Below are 20,900 nucleotides of genomic sequence, written 5' to 3' on the forward strand. Positions count from 1 at the left end.
TGTAGATAACGATGCTTTCATTTTACAATGGTATAATTCATATGGCCCCATTTTGTTAACAGATTTATAGCCAACGATTCCTAATGATATTTTTGTTAGAGAGTATGTGGCTAATAATCTCGAACATATTAGGTATTTTAAAGGATTGCAGGGAGGAGTTTTTTTTTAAAGATAGCATGCAGTGCTAATGAAGGGCAGTTAAAACTTCTTAATGATTTAAAGGACACTGTTCATATTTTGAAATCGAAATAATTAAACATATATTAACGATGTTTGCAAACAGTTACGTTAACAACGTTGCAAACAGTTTATTTATTACATTGTTTTTGGATGGATAATATTATAAATTTAATATCAATATTTATTTTTAAAAATTTCCCTACCTCGTATTATTGCATAATGTTTGCAATAACATTTCTCTAATTTCTTCCTTGCGTTTTACGTGACCATGCATAAAGGTATGGGAAATTTATAGCTAAATTTTGAGTTAAACGATGCAAAAAGTTACATTCAGGTTAATTGCAGCTTCTGTGTTTGCTCAGTGTTTGTTGTAGGTTGTCAACCAAGGGTTTAATAGAGCTTTTCATCTTTGAATTAACTGTTACAAGTCAAGCGTCCGTAGATATGCTACGCTCATCCGTTTTACCTCGTTTATACGAGCATTCTGTGGGGAATGATGAATTCTTCTCTCAAAAGACAGAGTAGCACCACAGACAAGTGCTAAATTACCTAGATGAAAATGTGCAAAGACGCTGAACTGAACGAAGATGTGCACTCGAGTTCCGACCGCATTCACGTGATTTAACACCTTTAAACTTTTATCTATGGTGGACGCTGAAAGATATAGTGTATTGCAGAAAAGCAGTAACACTGACGAACCTAACTGGAGGAATTAACCCCACGGATACTTTAGGCGACGTTTTTCTAGTAACGATTTGCTACTGTAATAAGTACTTGGTCACTAACTTCGAAGAAAGAAACATAAAGCAAGAAAATAATAGGAGTGCCAGACGAAGACGGGTCGCATAGCCGGCTAGTACATGATATTTTCATTATTAGCCAATGTAATTCACATTGCTATCGTTAAACAATACTAGAAACATCACATCAAGAACTTAGTTTCAGAATTATTAACATATGCTTAGTTAATATGCGTGTCCACAGATGGCAGCAGTTGCGTAAACCGAAAACAGCAAATTTGCATTATTAGTATCTGGTTTTTTTTAATTTCCACTTTTGTTCAAGTTGTAATAAAATTTGTCACTTTCCCAACTATAACCACAGCTTAAATTGTGCCTTCTCGATTATTAAGACCACACTCATGGACACAATCCTCCTTTTCTTCCTATAGGCCTTTTTTTTTTTCTTTTTTTTTTTTTTTTTCTATTACATGTGGGCCATTTATTTTCATTTTGTACCATCTTCAGTTCCTGCCCTTTGGTACTCGTATAAAATGTACGAAGTTCCTTTTTACTCTCCTCTGAAATACGAAATTGCCCCCTTTCTATAGACCTTTCCTTCGCAGGTAAGCTTGATATTTCGTCCATCGGTGCAGAAAGACTTAGCGGGTGAAAAACAAAACATCTGTCTACTTTGTTTGTCTCTCTGTCTAAGATAAAACGTAATTCCAGCCGGAGTGCACCAGAACTCTTGGCTCTTTTTCATAACTGAACCATAGTTTCAGTCGAAAATATTTTGGATTTCGAAAAATTTATTTAATACTTTAATTTTAATGTTATCTAATAAGTAAACCTTAGAAGTCGATTCCTTTTTCCCCTGACATATTCTCCTTCAGGGTTAGAATTATATCGGTGGGGCATCGTGATCAGAAAGTATTGGATTCTTCTGTCCTTGTTTTCATGCCAACTTATGTTCATGAAAATTTCCCTCTGAACTTTCATACCCTTTTCTAGTACTTTCTCTAGTCTCATGAGTGACGCTTTATGCGTTTTACCATTTTTTAATGTTTCGCTTGAAAAAGCATCTTTGTTTCCATTATCCTTTAAAACAATTTATTATGCTTAGTGTATATCCAGAGTTTGAGTTCAGTCGGATTTTAGTTGAGCTATTTCTTAGCTTTTGAGTGAAAGTGTAATTCCAGTCGGAGCCCCGAATAAGCCGAGGTATTTTATTTTATTAATTAATAATTTATTAAATTTTTATTTGTCTATTTACATTTTATTCAATTTAAATTTCAATTATTAGTTATTTTATTACTTTAATTATTAAATATTTCATTTTTAAATATTTTTTACTTTTATTTATTTATTTTTTTTTTTATGTCTTTCTATAAAAATTCGGTACTTTAAGAAATTAAGCTCTGGCTGTAGCGATTAATTATTCTTGATTTATTTACCCTTCCGTTTTTTATCTGAAACTCTAACTCAAACTTCCACCAAGTTTCCTTTATATGTTCAAGCTGAACGGTGATAAACAGAAATTTTAAAAGAAAATCTAGTTGCTTTTGATTGACGCCGTAAATACTTGATCACATCTATTGATTTTAAAGACCCCATGCACTGATTTTAGTGATTGCTTTCTGATGTCAAATACGTACTGAATTTTAAAGTTACTGTATAAGGTATTTCTCCCACTTTCCTAGCGTGCCTTCGTGGTGTAGTGTTTCTGCACGCTGGGCCGGTATCCAGAGGTCCGTGGTTCGATTCCCGGTTTTGCTAATTTTTCATCTCTTCGGCTTCGAAATTACCTACAACTGTACGTAAAAAAAAGTACTGAATAGTTTTCTTTAGCAAAAACTGCTCCCTTCTCGAATGACTAGGCGTGAACGGGATGAGAGTTTCAGTCCTGTGAAGCCCGACATTCTGCACAGCTAAATTTCCATTCAAAGATAATGACTTTCAAGCGGTTGGTTTGGTTTGGTTACGGCAAAGCACACTAGGGTTATGTGCCCAAAGGGGAGGGATGTTTTCGTGGAGGACTTCTTAAGGGCATCCACATGGGAAAAACCACGTAAACGATCATGCAGTCAGCTCGTTTGCCCAACTTTCAAATGATATAACTTATGGCTGCGTCCAGCAATTGTGGTCATTCTCATATTCGACTGGCTTGAATTTGAAAATTGAAACTCCTACAATTTTCCTTTTTTTTTTTTTTTTTTTTTTTTTTTTTTTTTTCTAAAAAAATCATGAATTCATATCATTCAAAATGGCTCTTTTCGCGCATACTCTAAGCATGAAACATAAATCAAAAACACATGTTACCTAGACAAATGCTTTGCCTGCATTTCATTCCTTTAAACAGATTTCGTCTTGGTGATTTATTTAAGTTTCCATCAGTGCCCATTAATACTAGTGAATGAAAGCATTGTTAATTAAAATGAATGTTTAGAAAGTTAATAATAATAGAGGAAAAAGAAAAAAGTTAACTTTTCTTACTTATTTTACGTTATTGAAAGTATATGTTGATATTCATTTGCCTATTGTATATTATAATAGTCCATATTAAATATTTTAAAATATGGTTTGTTTAATGTTTTTGAGTTACAGATTTCTGTAACTGAAGAAATAAACCATTTCCTTCAAATGATGCATAGTCTTTCTGACCCATAAACAGACAGATAATGGTGAATTAAGCAAGTCATGCAAATATTCGATCTTAAACTAGCTGGCATTACTGGCCAAAATTCCTCATTGTGTTTTATGAACATTTTTTAAGACCTCGTCGACTATTTCATAATTTATTTGATCTAATTATTATCCCTGTTATACCAGCATGCTCAAAATTTTCTGTAGTCTTTAAATACGCACAATTATTTTTACAAGGTACGCTCGTAAGGTAACTGGTACGCCCATAAGGTACCAAGGTACGCCCATAAAGTAACTGGACAAATTCAAAGACCATGAGATAAAATAAAGAAGTGAAAGAATGGATGTATGTTTACAAAAAGTGACATCTCAGTTCTCGTTAAAGCCAGTTTAAACTGGTTATTTTGTCGTCTGCATATCAAAAGCCATTTTCATTTACTGAAAAGGCATTTTAAAAACATTGCTTCGAGATGGAACAGTGTTATACCCTTAAATTTTGGTACAAATTAGATAAATTTGCTGTCGGAACGTTAGAGATGATTCGAACAATATATAGTGAGTCATCGTTGTCAGGAACACTAGTGTATGAGTGGTATAACCGCTTTAAATGTGGGAGCGAAGGCCTTGAAGATGAACCAAAGATAGAGCGCCCTCCAACTTCAAAGAATATGGAAAATGTGGAGAAAATTCGTTCTTTGGTAAAAGCTGATAGGCGTCTAACAATTCAACAACTATTAGACATGCTTGGGTTAAGAAAGGAAGCTCTGAAAAAACTCAAATTTCCACCACTGAATTTTCCATCATTACAGTTTCGCGCTAATTTCTTAATTTTGCATTTCACCCTTAATTCAAATAATCCCTCCACGCTTTTGTGATTACACATGTCTATAGAATCATGAATATAAAGCAACAATCCGAGGATTATCAGCTTTCATTTTCCGGCTTCGACCAAAAATTTAATAATTTCCTCCCTTAATCAATTCCTTCTCTAACATCTGATATTTATGATACAACTCAACTTCTAATTTCCTTCTGTCTTTTATTGGAGAGAATATCTTGTCAATGCTGGATTGAGAATTTGAAACTAATACGTCTCTGACCCTGACCCGTCCTTCCCTAAAAAACTTCTTCCAGAACATTTACGCTACGTTACTGTTTATCTACGTAACTCTGATGCAGTTAGTAATACTTTTTTCTGTTCTGATATGAATTTTCGCTCCACCTTAAATTAGAACATTACAACACCAACTCACAAGAAAAAATATGTAAAAGTAACTAAATCATTTATTGGTATTTCCAGGTTTAAATTATATTCCAGGTATAAATATTAACAAAACTTAACTTCCGCTGCTTTTGATCTGAGAATACAATAGGAGTTCAAACAGCTAACAAATCAAATATTAAAATCTAGGAACCTGGCTGCTGTGTTAATGAGACTCCTCATGGAATTGTAAATAAAATGCTAATTCACCAACAATCAGCGCAGCACTCCAGTAAGTTGAATCATCATTGCAAGGTTATAACTCTCTCTAAACTTAGATTTTTCGCATGTTATTTAAACTAATTTAATTTATATTTTCTGGTGGACTAGATGAAGCAATCGAAGTGTTAGAAACTTCAACATAAGAAACAACGTGTGAATGAAGGGGAAACCTTAAAAATTACCCATAACATCAAGCTAGAAGAAGCAAAATTTGGGCCTTCGAGCAAAACCTCGTCATTTACTTTTGCACTTAGGCATCTATCTACCTTTTTAACTGATTTTATGAGAGCTCGTTTTTAGTAAAAGAGTTTTTAGTACTCTAGAATTTCGTAGGAATTTAACGAGCTTTCAGTGTTTTCCTACGTAACGAAAACCGTTTATAAGATATAAAGAGCTAATCAGATATAGAGAATAAAAAAAATTGTTGACATATTCTTCCCTAGGAATGTTACAATGTACGTTACATTATCAGGTTCAATGTTCCGTCTTACTTTCTTCGGGAACATGCAAGGACCTGACTCGGAACAGAGAGCTTACTAAAGCTATGTTCAATCACTGTGGGAAGTAGACAGGATACACAAGAAGGGTATACAAAACCCTTTATTTTTCTCTATTTACAATAACTTCCGTACTTCGGAATACACAGACCCACTACTTGTGGTCTAAACGTAAAAATATAAAAAATAAAACTAAACTCTAATTTAACTTTAAAATAATAAACGTGGAAGATTGGCCTTATATTAACAGGAAGCTGTATGTAGTACAGAGAACTGTGAACACTACAATACGTTTAAAAATTATCAAGAGGATTAAAACCTCTGGCCTGGAAGGCAACCAGCAACTGAGTAAAACTTCTAAGGTAAGCGGCCTGCTTCGACTCACTGCTTCCTCTCTCTCGCTTGGCAAAAAGCCACAACTTAAATACTTGGCGTTCGCCAGACAAACTTTGCATAAATACTTTAACGCTTATAATTCTGGCCGGAAGTAGAAAATAAGAAGTGATAGTAAAGATTTAAAATAAAATAAACGTTAGTAAAACTTAAGATCCTTACAACATTACAGGAGGTTGCGTTTCGGAAGATCACTGTCAGCATACGTCAACCACTATTTCAGGAGGACAGCTAATATCGGAAAATAAAATACATTTGTTACATATTGTTTCAATAAATGTCCAGATCCCTTTCCTCATCGGAAAATAATGCTGCTTCAAATCTCGTATTAAAAACCATTTGGGCCCAAAGTGGCTTTCTTTCAAATAACATATGCCATTTACAAAAATACCAATAGTATTTAGTTTCGAATGCTGTTTAGAAAAATCGTCATGTGTCATATAGTTTACTGTTTGAAGATCATCAAATGCCACTTTTTCGCCTAAGCAGTTCGTATTAAAAGGTCCAGATCATTTTGGAAAATATACTTCATTTAGTCTACTTGCGGAAGAGTGGATAAGAGCATTAGACACTGTTAATTTAACCGGGTTCATTTGCCGGTGAACGAACTTGTCGCCAGTGTATTATATAGTTTGTTTCTTGTGTAATATGAATATGAACGAATTTTCCTCAGGAGGTTCTTCACAAAGGCACCGCTTCATTTCTTTCTTAAATAGATAGCCTCAGCATGCTTTATAATAATCAAATAAAACGGTAGCAGTGATGAACGAAGTAAAGACTTGATTTAACAGCTTAAATAAGAAAAATCAATATGCAAGCAAAATGACTGACATACGTAAAATCCAAAGAAGGAGATCCGGTGTGATTAGAGAACAAACAGACGGTCGAAACATTGAAGAGAATTTTTCCTGAGCTACAGATACCTTAAAAAGGATCACATCGTGTTACTGAAAAACTGAAGGCATCTCGATATGGATTCAAAACCTTCTTTTTCCTAAATATGAACTCCTACTATGCGAATGTTTAGCGCCATAACGGTGGTGACATGGAACAATTAGTCCACGACCTGGCGGTTGCACTGTTCGTTATCGGTGTTTTACTTCCAGGCCCGCACCACACGGGTGTGCTAGCTATATAAAGCATGAAAGTTCCTGATAGAAGAGCTGCCACCGAAAGATGATAAATAATAGTAAATTTTATAAAATGCTGTTATTGTTTACACTACACAATTTAACACCAGAACCACGGACATTTATCTTTGTCTAGAACCGAGATTGTGGTCATTTTGACTGTCATGTAAAAACTTTTACTGTGAAAAATTCATTATTATTTATAACTGATATACTAAGCAAAGAAATGAAATATTCAATAATAAAATTGCTTTGTAAATCATTTTAATATAATTAAAATTGTTTAATTTCTGTCCAAATGTATGTATGTTCGCATTTCTAAACAGAATGCTGTACAATTTTAAACAATGAATCTAAACTGAAGTACTAATTAGCATTTCAAAATGTAATTTATTTTTAAGCTATTTTATGAATGGTTTTAAATTAAGATGTAAAAACAAACGGAAAACATGAAAGAATGTATTATGCTTTAAATAAAAGTAAGAATAATAAAAATCTCTTTTTAACAAATGCCTCTTATAAAGTATTTACTTTTTATTAAAAAAATTGCATTGTTTTTTAATATTAGTATGCATGTTGACAGAAATGCACTTTTAAATCTCTTTTAAAACCGTCTAAATGACCCTTCCAGTAGATGACTGCATTATAACGAAAAAATAAAAAGAAGAATTGTAATGGTTTTAAACAAAAAACTGTAAAACATTAGACTACTTTTAATTTAAAAAATAAAGAGTAATCCGTCTCAAATATTTCAAAACTAGAAAGAGAATATATAATTATTGCGCTATAACGATTTATAAACACAAAATGGGCCAATCAACGTCCCTTTCCTATTCTACAAAGTTATAGCATTTGATAATAGGACACACATAGGAGGTCTGCAAATAAATTAATTAGATTAAAAGAATAACGTTTGATCTGGCAATACTATGAACTTTCCATTTGGAAGGAAGGATGAGGGTACATTCGATGCATAACCAATATGAGTTTGAACTGCGTAGAGTCATGTAGTTGTCCGTAGGATGTTTATTCATAAACTGTATTGTTCTAGTGCATTCTGAAAATAAGTCGCATAAATTTCGAGCTACTTTGTTCTATCAGATTTTGCTTTAGACACGAGCGCAGTGCGATAAAAAAACTTTTTCAAAGCTTCAGCAGACCAACGGAGATAATGCTTTGTAAGGGGCTATGTTTTCTGTTAGCTTAAGGCATTTTCAGAAGGAAGGGTTCCAACTTAAGACAAACATCACATGGAAAGGCTTGCAACTGCAAAAAATATCGAAAATGTTGCCAGAATCTTATATCTTCTGTGTTCTGATAGTCGCTTAATAATCAGAATGATTGTAGAAGAGTTGAATTTTAATCACACCAGCAATCCTCAGATTTTGACTTCTGAATTTGAGATGAGGAAAATCTGTGCAAAACGTTTTCCGAAAACCTTTTCGCAGGAAAAAAGCAGAACAGGTCCTTATTTTATTTATTTATTTATTTATTTATTTTTTTAAGCGGATTGAAAATGATCCTCATTTTCTGAAATGTACTGGTGACGAGTCTTGGGTGTTCCAGTACGGTCCGCAAAAGTCTCTCCAAGCAAGGAACGGCACACTTCAAACTCACTACGGAAAAAAAAAAAAAAAAAGAAAAGAAAAAGGTAAAAAAATTAAAAGGTCACAAGCATGCTGAATTACTTTTTGAATGGCCAGGCACAAAGCGTTTGTAACTTGAGGCCAAACGTTGAAACAATAAGTTTACCGAGAAATTCTTTCTTGAAAGGACTTGTAAAAAGGCTCATGAAAGTAAGACCAAGAATTAAGACCAGTCGGATGCTGTGTCACAACAATGAGCCATCTCCCACTGCATTTTCAGTTAATGAGTTTTTTTTTTTAAGTAAACATTTTCCTGTGACTCATCAGAACCTTATCGGTCCTAGTTGAGTACATGTAACGTTTTTCGATTCCCAGGATTGAAAACGCATTTTATAAGACCTCATTTTGGAACTGCCCCAATTGACCAGCTGAATGTAATTCTGGTACCCAATTTCTAGCACTGCTATGAAGAGTGGAAAAATCGTCTCCAGTGCTGTGTGGCTTCCCAGTATGATAACTTGAAGGAGACAATGTGATGTTATAACTTCAGTTGAATAAAAATTATTAAAATCCAATCTCCTTATGTACATCTAGTACTTTCTGCATATACCTAAACATGCTAACAAGTCAAGTATATTTTATTTACGCGTATCATGTGGTAATTGTTTCGCTCCACATTTTTATCCAAGACATATGCTCTTCTAACTTATTTTTTAAAATATTTCCGTTTTCCTGCGATCTTTTAAGAAACTTTCCGTTTACCTGCGATCTTTTAAGATACCAGGGTAATTTTGAATTGAGTAATTTTATTCCTAATGAGGGTCAGTGCTATGTCATTGCTTTATAATACTCAGTGCATGAAAGACAACTTCAGAACATATGCTGGACTTTATACTTCTTTTTTAAAACAATTCATTATCCCAAATAAACTTCTTTCTTTAGACTTAAAGTTTGGTGCAAATATTAACAAACGAAGGCAATTATCATTTTTGATACTAATTCCTTCAGTGAGAAAATTCTTTTAATGTCTAAAAAGTTGCTCTTTTCGAATATACGAGTGCTTCAGCATCACATCTAAAATATGTATATAATATTTTTTAGCATTTTAAATGTTTACTTTTTTTAAACGTTGTTTCATATGTTGCTCATAATTTCTTGATATGAATATAAAAACGATCAGTTTCAAGGTATTTTTGTCTAATGCTAGTTCATATATGGTCAGTGTAGTATCATAATATTCAGTTTGTGAATTACAGCTCCAGACCATAAGCTTGATGTGAAATTTTTTTATAAAGAACAATTTATTATTTCAAAGAAATGCATTCCTTTAAATTTTTAATTTTGAGAAACTGTTAAAAAACTGAAATTAAGGAAGTTAGCGAAGGAAATTATTATTCTTGATATTTTCTCCTGCAGTGACAAAATTATTTTAACATTGCATATCATCTTCAAATTACTTTTTCTTTCGAGAAATCTCATCTTTCTTAATTATGAAAGCTACTTTAGATACTTGCTGTAGAGATTCATAAATATCACATGTGATTACTCTGTGAAGCAAAATGAGATTGCTATTTTATATACATAAATATTCCTTAGAGATCCTATAAAGTGATTTTTCAAGATCATCTGCACTTACAAACGTGCGATTCATTGTATGTTTCCTGGTAAGCAAACTGCTTGCAGCAGTTTGAAAATATGTTTCATTTATACATATTTTGTTAGTAAAATATATGGTGAACATATACAGCAGAACGTATTTCTTTTTGAAATTTTATGCACTTCATATTTGAATAGATTTAAGTAAAGTCGTTTAATTTCATGTGAAACTGAAATGCTTAGAAAATTACAAAAAACATAAATTTTGCCAGTGGTCAGTCCAGTCTGACCTCTGATGCGGTTCTAGAATTAATTTAATAAGTAGTAAAATGACAAAAAATGAACACAGTCTCAATAACTGATGAACGGCTTTACTTTGATGTACCTCTTCATGATTTATGGGACATATGCTCAAGCATTTCTACTGCATCGAAATCAGAGCGTCGATATGCTAATCACGAACTACGTATTCAGATTCGAAAACTGTTTTTAGGCTTGCTGTTTCTATGAACAAAGAATGAAATAGAATAAAACACTTTAAAAATGTTTTATTTATGATACTTACTTTGAAATCAAAAATATAGTTACAACAGATTATGAGCAATTTATTTAATGTACTGGTGGCCAATAGGTAACCATTGACTCAGGTATCTTTCTATAGAAAAGTGATCGGTGCGTTTTATCCTAAAAGAGAAAAGATCCCAACTAGCTTTACTCAGACGCGATGTAAGGTTTATCCTAAGTTTTTAACAGTTATTTTAAGCTTCTTTCCTGTCCATCCTAATTTCAGCTTACAATTTCCTACCAGAATGTGGTTTTAGAATCGCGTTTAATGCAAGTGAGTAAGAGTAGTATTTAAATCGAAGTTCCACTAACTTCGAGAGAGAGCCTCAGAGTTTCTGGCTAGCACGCGTTTGCCTTTTGGTCACTTCTCTCTAAGCTGTTACCACGCTCGGCCGTATTACAGGCCCTTGATAGCTTCGCCAGCTAATACGATATTTAGGGGCCAATTACTTAGAATTTTGATAGCTTTGGCTATATCTCTTTAGTTAAGCATTAATTAAGTTTTTATTTTTTATTATTTTTAGTTCAAGTCCAAGCTGTACTCCCTGAGGAAGAGGCCAACTGTTAAATCTTATTTTGAGCAATAAAGGGTAATTAACCCTTCCCGAGTTTACGTTTCTGTTACTGAACTAAAGCGATTATTCGCTTAGCTGTTCACTATGTTCCGCCACATATAGTTGTTAGATAAAAAAGGGTGGAACCCGCAACACTACACTATAATTCTATATTTAACCAAATAAAATTCTACTTATTTAAAAGTATTCCACTTATATTACATAATCTCAAGAGTATTCAGCAAAAGTTTTCCATCGACTTGGAGAATGCTGCAAAAAAATGAGGGTAAATGGTAATTATGAATGGCTTTTTGGAAAACAGAGTTTCAGTTACTGGAAGTGGTCCGAGTTATGCAGTGATTTAATTCCTACAGGAGATTTATGGTAGAATATACTAATACAAAAAATATATTCAAATAATAAGCAGTATAAGACCGGTAAAGTTTTAAGAGGACTAGGAAGGTGCATATATAACAATAAAGGTATAACTTTCCATTTACTGAAAAAGGGAATATATGCTTTATATATTTACGGAATACACTTTCTCACATAGAATATTAGGATATGTACCGTTAAAGGACAACGTACGCCAAACAATTTTCTCTCGAGAGACATATGAACCAACGTCATTCTTCAGAGAGAAAACGTATTTTCGTCATTAGTTTACCTGGACGCGGTAAAACGCTCATAAAGTCTCGTCTGCTTTAGTAGCATAAACTCACGAGCTCTAGAAAGACTGAAGAAGGAATTATCTTCGTGTCTTTAAGCTGTAGAAGCTAAGTCAGAAGAAGGGTGTAAATAGCTCTTTTATTTGATCACAAAGAAGTAAATTTGATCCCACCTGGGTCTACATAAGCCAACACTTCTGGCTTAACTTAAAACAAGTAATGTTGAACTTAAATTAATTTAGACTAGTCCAACTGCTCATAGGATAAAAATAAATGCGCGGGAAGGCTCTGGTTCGTAGAAGCCGGCGAGACAAGCCAAATGAAGCACTCCACGCCAAATCGCTATTTAGTGACGGTAACGTTGCCTCAAGTAAGCAGAACACGCTCTAAAATCAACTTGCGAAATCTTTACTTAAATATCACTTCTTTCTTCCTTAATCTGAATAAATCTGAAATAGAATCTGAAGTAATACCTTAATCTGAAGTAGAATGGCAATAATTACTTGCTTTGAAAGCAAGAACACAAAATTATAAGAAATAAGAATAATAAACTTAATTTGACTGTGGCAAAAAGACAACATTAGCTATAGAAAGGGGTAGTTATGACAACGTTATAGCACGTTATAGCAGCCATGCCAATGCTATAGCAAAGTAAAAGCTACAGCAAACGTTAGCGTATAGCTGTCTTTCTGTAGAAAACTAGCGAATGTAGTTTTACCACGTAAAAGATCCGAATATTGCTTTTTCAGTTTTTGACATAAATCGACAATTTATCGTCAACAACTGAGATGAAATGAGTAAAAATAAATAAATTATACCTGTTGTTCAATTGCGCTTGGTTGTATCTTTCTGATAATCACTTAATTATAAACCTTACCTGTAGTGTTTATAAAAGTACATATTAATATGAAACAGAAATAGACAAAAATCTAGATATAAAATTGCCGCTTAGTTATCAAATACCTCAAACTTCCCAAAGAAATATAAACAGTTCTTTTTTTCTCTTTCGTATCAAAACTTCACCTTGCTGTGAAACATTTTGAGAAGCTGATTATCTAAAAGTGCATGAGAACTAGGCATGCAGGGAAATTTGCGTAGTACGTTCGTTGAATCTCAATTTCGATCCCAATCTACGAGTTTATGGATAGTGGCGTTTAAAACAGGTTCCGACCTTATTCTAAATTCCATCCGAATGTAGTTTCCGAGGACACGAGGGACGATAAGAATTCGCTTTAGCACAAGTCATATGTGAGGAGGTCAACATCGCGATTCTGACACGAAACTGGGAAGACAAAATATGAAACTTCTACCTGAAAACCTAATTGTCCTTTCTTGAACATATCCTCGGGGGATAAAAATGTAAACACAAGTAAAAATTACTTTCTAAAGCTCGCACTGTTTCTAAATTCTTAATTAGAAAAAAAAATCGGAACAGACTGAGAAAGCAGAATTAAACTAGTTTTCAGTGATACTCGATTAGGTTATTTGCTTAATTTGATTAATTTTAATCAATAAAGAGCATTCACCTTACTTATTCAATGTTCTCATCGATGTGGAAAATACTTTTCTTAACTTCCTGATTATGCGAAATTAACTATTTATCTATCTATATTTATTTTTAACCACATTCTTACTTCGAACTGCAATATAATCCCTTTATCTTGAAATATATTACATTTAAAAATATTTTACAAGCGCCCATCTTAATCCAGTAGTCATCTGGTGGCGGTACGCAAGGGCATATGGGATGAGCATCGACATTTTCTTAAATTCAAGAAAAAAAGGTGCAAGGTGCGTCTAACTGTTTAGATTAAAACGTTTAATAAGCCATCGCTACATAGAAACCAAAATGTAATGTTCTTCCGTGTTAAGTTTATTAGCTTTTTTTTATTATTTTTTTTAAATTTAAATTTCAAATTTCTCGCGTAAGAGACCAAACCAGACCGTCGTTTTCTTCGTAATGATGATTTCAGACAAATAGGAAACGTTATACTTTAACATCGATTGAAATGTTGAGCCTTTTAACTGAAAAGCCAAAGACCCATTCCTGGGAATTTGAAAGCAGAAGTATTCAGTCTTTTGATCAGTGGTCTCAAACTGACGGCTACCGAAGCAGTTTTTCACGGGTCGCGAATAACTTTCAGGTAAATTAATTAGCATTATTACGAGAAAAATTTGAAGAAAAAATTTAAGATTCTAATAATTTGGAGTCTAATTTTACCAAAGACGAATGTGAGTAACGCCCACAAAAATCTACAGGTAAAGCTAACTAATTCCCACTGTTATATAAATATTGTTTAATAATATTAAAATACAAATTTAGTTAACTTTTATTTTTCGTACTTCAGTAATCTTTAATTACGAGTTTTTGCAATAAAAATAATCGCTTCGTTTGGGAGGACATTTATATGAGAAAATGTTTTTCCGTAGTTGAAAATTAATAAGTCTTCAGGAAAAAAAAACAGATTGCTATTGAGTATCTACAATTCATGATGAAGATACTTTCTAGCAATTTTTGTACAAGCTTGCAAAATTTATAATTATTTACGTACAAATATTGTAATATAAGAATTTTTCTCTGTGTGTGGTAGAAAAATGTAATAATAAATAAAATAAACAGATTAGGTTGCCATTATTTTATTCTCCTGTTTGTCCCTCTTGGAAAGTTTTCACAATTTGTTTACTTTTAATTTAAGTTAAAAAGCAAGTTATTCAGTGTTTACTTTAATGTATTAGAATTATTTGACTAACCAACAGAAATTTCTTCTAAAACTTGCGTAGCTTTTAGATTTCAGACAGAAAATAAGTATCAATTTGAATTTTTTTCTTTTCGTCATTAGTATTACTGTTTATTTACGATTTGGAAATAGCGTTCTAAAAATTTTTTAATTTTTTAATTTAATACAAATTTAATTTAATGCAAATTCTTTTAATTTTTTTAAAAATTTTTGCAGCTGTGGCTTGCGTGCAATCGAATCGCGTGCAGCAGTTTGCGTTTGAGACCACTTCTTTAAATACTGAATAAGTCAGTGCTAATATGACAGATATATCATGAGTGCTGATATGTCGTGAGAAATGTGTTCTGAGTGTTTTTGAACTGTTGTTAATTAAGGTAATTTTAATGCCTGGAAGTTCAAGAGCATTTTTCAATCGTTATAAATAGTCTTCAGCACTATCTTTAGAGTACTTGCTAGAATCCAATGCACTATCTTTAGAGTACTTGCTAGAATTCAATGCACTATCTTTAGAGTACTTGCTAGAATCCAATGCACTATCTTTAGAGTACTTGCTAGAATCCAATGCACTATCTTTAGAGTACTTGCTAGAATTCAATGCACTATCTTTAGAGTACTTGCTAGAATCCAATGCACTATCTTTAGAGTACTTGCTAGAATCCAATGCACTATCTTTAGAGTACTTGCTAGAATTCAATGCACTATCTTTAGAGTACTTGCTAGAATCCAATGCACTATCTTTAGAGTACTTGCTAGAATCCAATGCACTATCTTTAGAGTACTTGCTAGAATCCAAGATGTATTTAAGCTCATTTATGAGCTGACAGTTCTTGGTTAGGAAATGGCAGGATATTTAATTATTGATTTGAGTGACAATACTTTTTAGATTTTCTCGTGAAATGCTACATTAGCGCAGATTTTATTATTTTAATTCGCGATATGATTAATTCCGCTATCCTGTCTTAATAACAGTCACGTCATGGCAATTAATTTTTAATTCACTAAAATAAATAAGAGTAAAATGCCTTAGAAATAATTTAATTTATGCAAAATGGGAACACATTTTATGACCGGATAAAGGCGGCCATGAAATTCAGAAGTTTTATAAAAAAGAAACTGCGGAAGTGATAGTTGGAGAACGAATGAATAACCTTAAAATTCGGCCACGGGAAATATAATTAAAAATCTTTGCTACTTTACTTCTGAAGATCCAGTTTCGTTCTGTTATAAATTTCAGTTCTGTCTTGTCAAGCTGGTATTTGAATACTGTTGCTTAAATGAAGCAAATTCTTTGAATTGGGTCTCACTGATCAACTCTAATTACAATACCTTCAGCCAGAGAGAATGAAAAATCTTTAAAGGTGTTTCAGCCTCATAAAGGGAAGAAAACAAACAGTATATTAACTATTCAATGCTAGTTTACAATACCTCTCTAAACCAATATTTGGAAATTGAATTCACACATATGACTAATAATGCAGCAATAATAAATAATTATATATCTAGTAATACGAGGTTTCAAACGCTTAGTGAGGCGCTTCGGTCTTTAGCACCGCAAATGTTTCTTCCCCCTTTTTATTTTTCTTTTCTTTTCTTCGTCTTCTTTTTATTTTTTTGTGTGAGTATGTCTTATTTCAGAAGCGATTAATTTTCAAGTACTACCATCCTAATCTAAGTATATTATCTGAATTTTATACACTATATCCTATTTTTATCTCTGAAATAGTTATATAGCAGTAAAGAACTTTCGTAACCCAAACGGACCCCATTATCTTCTTACATAATTTCATTGCTTCACCTTCTACTTACAGTTTATTGCGTACTGTTTGAAAAATAAACAATTCTTGAAACTTACAAAAACCGCCAAATGCAGGATTTTGTACCTTTTACATAGATTTCAAACTCATGTATATTACTGGTAGTTCGGTCCGAGGTTCGAATCCCGCGAACGGGCTGGCTGCATGGGCGTTTTCGTGGTTTTCCCCATGTGTAACGTGTATACGAGCCAGTTTCCCTTAGAAAGTCCTCCACGAAGACATTCCTCCCCTTAGGCAGATAGCCCTCGAGGCTTTGCCATAATCACACACACACACACATGTATATTAACAGCCGAGGAAATTAAAGGAGAAACTAGTCTTCATCTGAAGGAACTTGGCTTCCTAAATTTAAAATAATAAAAAAAGTTTAAAATTTTCTGTTTGTAATGTTCTCATACTCAATCGACTTTCGATGGAAGCAAAATTTCTGTAACAGTTTTATAAATGAGCTATTCAAATGTTATCGGAAAGTTTAGAATCAACAGGTTTTTCGATGCAGTAAACGTGAAAAATGTGCTACGCCCACCCCGCAGAGATTCGACCTCTCTCGATTACGCGACGGTCGTGCTTTCCAGTTACACCACGAAGGCGCGCAGAAAGGAAGGAAAAAATACCTTATATACTCCCCCTTTTAAAGGGCGACTGGGGTTGAGGGGACCCAATTGCCAAATCGTGGTGGTGACGAATTATCGTTTACCAGCTTTAAGTTCGGGCGCTACTGTAGAGTCATTTTAGAGCTTTTCGAAGTCAGAAAAGGGAAGAAATCCACAATGCCTTCGCCGGGATTCGAACTCCGAGCATCCCTATTATGTGTCGGACATGCTCCCGGTTATATTACAAAAGCAAGCGGAAAGGAGGAAAATACCTTATAAATTATTTGCGAAAACTGCAATGCTTAAAATGAAATAATGATATAAAATTCAACTGTTTCTGCAGCGAACGTTGTTTACTTAATAGAAAAAAATATTCCAGTTATGAGTGTTTAAGTAACATAAGCAATAAAAGCTGTTAGGTAAGTAAACAAAATGAAGGGGAATACTTAGTAACCATTTTTAATAATCATTTGTAATCGCTTATTCAACTTTCATTGAACAAGCAATTAAAATTTGATGTTCAAAGAAAATATCCACTTAATACACAATCTTTCCTTTAAACCAACGTCTTTCTGTAACTTAATATAAGTATCTAAAAGCAAATGTTCCTTTAGACCTCACACAACCAGTTTAGCGGCGAAAGATAACGCCACCGAGTTAAAAATAATTTTTTTTTCTATAACATAAAATAATGAATATGCTTAAAAAATTATTTCTTCTGCACTGTTTCTGTCATCAGCAGTTAAGAAGTTACTTAATGCATAGTTATGGAACAAGGGAATAACTCCCATAGGTTTATTTCGACTCAAATAATGTTTCGGTGCTGTGATTATTAAATTTTGTGCTTTATTTTTATATGTAATTTTACTCAACAATATTGATTTTTTATTGTTTTATTTTTTATACGTAATTTGTTCAATAACATCGATTCATAACTTTTATATTCTTCTCTAACTACGTAAGTTTAATCAAAAGACAATCTGTTAAGGCCATTTGCCTAGTAAAATCTCATTTCACCCTGTCATTTAAACAGCTTTTATCGAGAGAAACATGGGCACTAGAACATTTCTGAAATTGTATCATGGAATTTGACACTAAAATTTTGGCAGAAGGTAATTTAATTCTATTCATTCACTTGCTACAGATGCCACAGATCGTATTTTCTGTTCAATTATATCCTAGAGGTTACGACTGACGCAGCTTGAAGTCGGAAAGTTCATTAGATTGATGTCTGCAGAATTTTGTGTGCAAAGCCGTACCTGGAAACATGGGCGTAGCTGGAGGGTGGGCAAGGGGGGTTCATCTATCCCTTGCGCAGCATCCAGGGGGGAGCCAAACTGATGCTACGATGTTTTAGAACTAAATATTTTCCATTCTTGGCAAACAGGAAAAAGGGCGAAATCTTCAGCTGCCTCCGAGTGCTGAAAACCGTACCTACGACTCTGTCTGGAAACCTTTATGTTCAGCTATAAATCTAGTGCAGTGGCGTAGAGCATTATGCATTTGAAAAAACGTAGTTCTAGACTAGAATATTACTGTCATCAAGGAATTTTCCCTATTTACAGTGATACTCATTTCGGTAGAATGTATCAGAGCACCTGCATTTGAATTAACCTTAGCGCTGCCAGGAGGATAACTTTCCTGCCAGTAAGTATCGCCCTGAGAGATATTTGCTTGATGCAGGCTCAATAATAATAATAATAATAACCAAAGAAAACAACCTGAGAGACAAAGTTTTAATCAATACTGAGAGCAATTAGACCCTTGATGGTGTGGTGTATGTAATTATGGCAAAGCACACTAGGGCTATCTGAATAAGGGGAGGGATGACTTCGTGGAGGACTTTCTGAGGGAAACTGGCTCGTATACACGTTACACATGGAAAACCACGAAAACGCCCATACAGCCAGCCCGTTCGCGGGATTCGAACCTCGGACCAAACTACCAGTGTTCAGCGACTTTACCGCTCGGCCTCTGGTGGGCCTGTTTGTGTCTACGACTATTTGGCCAAGAATAAGACTCTTATTCGTTTTCTTCATTAGTGGTATTAAGAGTGATCCCTCCGAGTGTGTGATGTTCCTTCTATGTTTCTGCATGCTTTCACAAAGTATTTCCCTCTTTTTAGGAGCCTTTGTTTTTTTTTGTCCTCGAGATAACACTTTTCGACATGTACTGTGGTAACTTGAGTGATACTGCTGTGTCTTAAGACGTCCAGCTGTTCGTTTGCGATCATAAGCACTTAAATGTTATCTTATAAGCATTCTGCTTTCACTGTTAGCCCTAAAACATGAAAATTTAGAGCACTGCCTTCGGGAACCTATAATGTGATTTTTGCCTTACATTTCACTGCTTGAAAATTTGGATTAAATAAACACACTAAAGATTTTTAAGTCTCTCGATTATAAGTTGTTTCTCACATATATTCACGCTTATTCACCAAACTTTATTTTGGAGAATTTTTAAGTCTCTCGACTATAAGTTGTTTCTCACACACGTTAACGCTTATTCACCAAACTTTATTTTGGACAAATAATAAATAAACCTCTCGTACGCACTGCTTTTTATACAGATGAGGTCATGCACTACAACATTTCCTACACTCACATGTAGCAACTACGCGGTTGAGCTGGAACACCACTTGGCATAAATCAATGATTGATTTGATTTGATTTATTTAATTATGGCAAAGCACACTAGGGCTATCTGCCTAAGAGGAGGGATGCCTTCGTGGAGGGCTTTCTAAGGGAAACTAGCTCGTATACACGTTACACATGGGGAAAACCACGAAAACGCCCATGCAGCCAGCCCGTTCGCGGGATTCGAACCTCGGACCGAACTACCAGTGTTCAACCGCTCGGCCGCTGGTGGGCCTAAATCAATGATTACTTAGCAGTTGTAAAGCAGTGTATTTACAAGCAGTGTCCAATTTTTTAAAATCGAAAACGGGAAACACTTCTAAGCCACTTAATAAATCACTTCAGGGGTAGCTTGACTTTTCAATAAAAACTTGTAATCAACTTTTTGATAAAAAATTACTTGCAATCTATCTGTCAAATTCACGTGTATTATTTTATATGATGTTGTGTTGATCTATAAAAAGTATTTGTTGACAGACGTTAGGAACCAAAAATTGCCTTACGATGTTCTTGCTTGGTTTACTTGCTCGATAATATTTAAGTTCCTGGGATTCTTGTTTATTTATTCAAACAGAAGCTTATCTGCAGAGCAAGAAAACTTAAATTCCTCATTATATTTTGAGCTTCATTTTTATAACAGTACAAATTTCCCGAAACATGAATAATACCCATTCATTTTCTCTCTTTTGGTGCTGTAGATTTAATATTTTAATGCATCATATTAGTTAGATGATTATGCATTTTAAATAAATTTTAAATTTCGCTTACTAAATATTTATCAGAACATAGGTAGCCAACAATAATAATATAGCAAAGGTAAAGTTTCAAATTTATATTTATTTCCTTTATTTCAAATTTACATTATATTTATTTTGTATTCAAATTTCTATTTAATTTGGTACCTGTCAGGTATTTTTATTGGTTGTACCTTTCTAATTCAAACATGTTGACAGCTAAGTATTAAATTCTTAGATTGACATTACCTTCAAATAATTTTAACCTGTTTAATTAATAATTAAAAATAACCAAATTATGAAAACCTTACAAGTTTTCAAAGAAAATTTACCAAGTGGGACAAAACTTGGAGAATACATAACAACCTA

Source organism: Stegodyphus dumicola, chromosome X2, assembly GCF_044657685.1.
Source record: "Stegodyphus dumicola isolate Sdum_Otavi_A_Nest chromosome X2, ASM4465768v1".
Classification (NCBI taxonomy): domain Eukaryota; kingdom Metazoa; phylum Arthropoda; class Arachnida; order Araneae; family Eresidae; genus Stegodyphus; species Stegodyphus dumicola.